Here is a 4,760-nt window from a genome sequence, read left to right as displayed (position 1 = left end):
GTGAGTCTCTTCACAAAGCGTCTTTGATAAAAACTAATTTATAGGTTAGTTGAAAATAAAGTTAAGAATCTTAAGTTAATTGATAAATGTAAAGTAGTAGGAAAAATTAAAATTGAAAAATAAAAAAATAAAGTAAATTTTCCGAGATAGAAGTGAAAAATAAAAAAGCTATAAACTACTTGAAATTGTTATGAAAATAAATTAAAAAAAATCATAAAAATAAGCTTATTTATGAAACAAAATAATTTTGATTGCATGAAATTATAAGCTAATCAAAGTAATTTATAACTTCCAAGTATTAAGAAAAATTACAACATATTCATGAATATCCATTGCCCAACACTTTTATTGCTAAGAAAAATGCTAACAATATATTTCAAGCCACTCTTTCTTCAAAAAATAACTGTTTAGAAATATAAATAATAGAATAATATTAATAAATTAAGAAACAAAATCAAATAAGACTCCATGGCCCAATGGATAAGGCGCTGGTCTACGGAACCAGAGATTCTGGGTTCGATCCCCAGTGGAGTCGTTTTTTATGCATTAATTTCTGTCTAAACACACTAAAAATTACCAATTTAAAAAAACGCTTTTTTCACCTTTTTTTTAATATCTTCTCCTTAGTTTTGTGAAAATATTATAGATTATTATGCACCCTTAGAATTTAGTATAAAAAATGATGATTGAGCGAATGTGAAGAACTTTTTATCATTTTGTATACAAGTTAACAAAGGAACTATACAAGTGTTCTATAAAACAATTTCGATTTTTTTATTAAAAATTCAAGTTATCATTCGAAGTACGATATTCAGTTTTGTAACTAAAAGAATTCAATTTGAAGCAGTATTTTACAAAATATAATTAGTTTCCTTCATAAAATAAGACTAATGTTACAAAAATCACGATTTTCAGTTTCGCAATAAAAAATTATTTTGCAATCATGTTTTATAAAATCACTACTGATTTCTCTTATAGAAAAATTTCAACTATGATTTCTTTAATGTTTTGTTTGTTTTGTTTGGATTAGGGAGTGAAATTGAGGGAGTTGATTTGAGATGATTTAAAGGAAAAGTGTCCAAAAAATTAGAGTGTTTGGATTAAGATAAATAAAGTGGAAAGTGTAGAAAAAATTTAAGAAAGTTTGTGAGAAATGTGATGGGTGTAATTGAAATTATATTTTTTAATTGATAAAAATGAATGTTTACACATTTGTCCTTGTATTTAAAAATTGTTGAAAAATTAATTTGATTGATTATTTGTGAATTATAATTATTTTAAATTAAAATATTATTTTTGGTAATTGAAATATTATTTCCAGTACTGTGTTAAAGCTAACTTTGGAAAAAATATAAACGATGTAAAATTTTCTGACCATGTTTATGATTGTGATAAACTTTATTTAGAAAACAATTGTAATCATAAATTATTTATTTGTGAAATATAGGTGTAAGCAATTAAAAGATTATTTTTTATACTGTGTTGGAGCATATTATTTACGATGTTGTGTTAGATCTATAATTTGATAAAGAAAAAATATTTATGAAATAAATATTAATGCAGTATATTATAATTTATTAAAGCAAAATTTAGGATAAAGTTCGTGCCTAACAAATATTAAATGTACACTACAAATGTATATATAAAAGAAACATGAAATAAATAATAATAATAATATTCTAGAAAATCATATAAATGATACATTGAAATATGTATCGTTCAAAAGAGTCATGAAAGTCGTTAATTTGTTTTTCCATCTTGTCAATGCGGTCATAAATCCTATCGAAATGTGTGTCAATGTTGTCGAAACGTCTGTTCATGTTGAGGTTCACAGCCCGAATAGATTCCTACAACGCTTGGAATCCACTCAAATATTATGGTGGCATTGTAGACTGATTCTGCATAGGGACCTGAGGCACACTGCCATCATCATGTTCCTCAAGAATGGTTGGGTTGACATCATCTTTATCATCTTCGTCATCCTCCTAGTCATTCCTTCCATGCTGCCACACACCATGTACCTAATGGATATTTAACTTTTTCATTGATTTTTTTTTTTTTCAAAAAAGCGGCACCATCCAAGATTCATACATGATTCCAAGAATAAATTGATTTCACATGTTGTCATAAACCATGAGACCAGCATGGCATATGGCAGAGGCATGTTGTTGTCCATACATTTGACCATGTAGTGCATTATGTAATGTGGCTAGTTAATCGAGATATTATTTTTTATTGCCCATAGCATGAAAATATCTTTGTCTTGCAACTGAGAATAATTAGTGTCGAGGACATAAAATGTGAACAAATGTGTAGTGAAATAGTATGTCATTCACGGAGAGAACACCAACATTTATAAGATTATGAGCCTCCATCCTTGACCTCAACATGTCTGTTAATGTCGTGTCATGGTTGTAGTTTAGGTGCTCAAGAGGGATTGCATCATTCAATTTAACCAACAACAATCAATCAGGAGGTTGTATAATAATTATTTTACGGTTAACCTCCGAACAAAGGATAACCATCATCTGTAATCCTAAGATTTGCATAAAAAACTTTGATCATAACATCAAAGCATGAATATCTCAGCATTGAAAATTGTTTCAGTTCTTAACGTTCCAAATGATTTTGGAACTCAAACCCTGTTTCTTCAAAGAACCCAAAATGCACGACCTTAGGGGGGCACGATTGATCTGTGAACAAAGCTCGTCCGAAACTCCAGCATCTGGTCTCAGTTAGAAAAATGTTTAGAATGATTAAGGACGTCCTCAATACCGAGAGTAGGTGCATCAGGAACTTAATCATCAGCATAGGTTTTTCCTTTACCCTTTCGATGACTGCGTTGTCTCTTCATAGATGAAGATGTCGTATCTACAAAACTTAGATAATATTCATAATTGCAATTAGTGAAGATTTGCATAAAATTTTATGATAACAACCAAAACAAGCATATAACATAAAATAGATTTAAAAAATAACATGCAATTAAATACTTATATTGGTTGAAACAAACTTGAATTAAAGCATATTTAAATAAAAATGTTTACAGAAATCGTGTCATAAATAAGATTACAGATCCGAAAAGAAAAACACATATGCATAATAAAATACAACCAAATTTTTACATAGTTTAGGGATTTGTAGCATTATCTTCACAAGCTTTCTCATTCGTCGCTCGAGAGGCAGGCCAAAGAGTTGTTTCATCGCATTAGGATGACCATATAGGACGTCATAATAGTTATCCAACATATCTTCATCATGCATGTTCATCTCCACTAACATTTCCCAGATATCAAATTTACCACCTGATGGTTGGGATGGCTAAGGTGGCACTGATGGGGCGTCAGATTAGGCCCAGGGCTGTATGAATCAACATTAGGGTCAGCTGAGCGAGGAATTTCACATTGGGTCGCATTAACTTTTGGGATGTACTCCATATTGTGATCGTTAAGATCTACATTAAAATGATGAGACTAAGTTCGACTTGATGACTATAGTGTTGTTCTCCCACCATGGTCGGTAGCACGATCAAGCCCCTATAAGTCTTCCATCAAGTTGTAGTGCCTGATGGGATAAACGTGCCACTTTGCGGCTGAGGGCTTTGTCTATTCATTAATGAAAATAAATACATTCATATTCTTAATTACTGGTTAATGTATACGATAAGTGAACATCATGTTGAATATGTTACCTTTATCAACACATCTCACCCTTCATCCTCAACCTTGAAAGTTTTCGAGGTTTGATTCCAAGTGAAACCACTCAGTCCACTAAGCAGATCCTGGATCTCACACTGTCCTTAAGGCTTTTCTGCTTGTTCTTTACATTATTATTTGTAATCCCTACCAATCCATTCTAATGTAGAGATTTAACGATGTTTATGTAACCCTGCGTCGTCCAACTACCGTCAATGTGGTTACCCATAGATGCCTCATCGATCATGGCATTCAACAATCGAAAATCTATGTCAATAGTCCATTTTTTGTTTTCACGAATACCTACAGATGATTCTGGAGTAATACCCTTCCCGCGATCCATGATAAAACCTAATATAGTGTTGTTCTCCCACCGTGGTCGGTAGCACGATCAAGCCCCTATAAGTCTTCCATCAAGTTGTAGTGTCTGATGGGATAAACGTGTCACTTTGCGGCTGAGGGCTTTGCCTATTCATTAATGAAAATAAATACATTCATATTCTTAATTACTGGTTAATGTATATGATAAGTGAAGATCAGGTTGAATATGTTACCTTTATCAACACATCCCACACTTCATCCTCAGCCTTGAAAATTTTTTAGGTTTGAAGTGAAACCACATAGTCCACTAAATAGATCATGGATCTCACACTGTGCATCACACTGAACCACACCACACACCTCCAACAATCTCTACGAACAAACTCCTCACAACATTCACACTTTGCTCCCTCCTCAACTCAAAGCACACAACTCACCTCCCCTCACTCCCCTTCTAGTATTTATCACTCTAACTCATCATCCACCACAATTCCAGATGCCTTGGTCAAAGCACTCAAGAATCTCAGTCATGGTCAAATCTCTATTGTGCATAGGAATCTTCACTATTATGACATGTGAATTATGATAGTTGGCAAAAGGGTAACATAGTAAATGGCTTAACTTTCTCTACAAATCTTCTTAAAGCACCAAAGAACCAATTCTCACTTTCCCTGTCTTTACACGTCATCTAATCTATGCAAACCCCCTAATCCAAACAAAAAATAGTATTTTCTTTTTAATCCG

The 4,760-nt window shown here is 32.2% G+C and overlaps 1 non-coding gene across 1 annotated transcript; it reads left to right on the top strand.

The window, feature by feature from the left end:
• Positions 1 to 462: 462 nt before the first annotated feature.
• Positions 463 to 535, top strand: TRNAR-ACG (transfer RNA arginine (anticodon ACG)). Its single transcript has one exon. It is a non-coding gene; the product is annotated as a tRNA-Arg (tRNA).
• The last annotated feature ends 4,225 nt before the right edge of the window (positions 536 to 4,760 follow it).

Source organism: Phaseolus vulgaris, chromosome 3 (genome assembly GCF_051622355.1).
Source record: "Phaseolus vulgaris cultivar YP4 chromosome 3, ASM5162235v1, whole genome shotgun sequence".
NCBI classification, from domain to species: Eukaryota; Viridiplantae; Streptophyta; class Magnoliopsida; order Fabales; family Fabaceae; genus Phaseolus; species Phaseolus vulgaris.
Note: the sequence above shows the minus strand (reverse complement) of the source record. Positions and strands in the feature narration are given on the sequence as shown.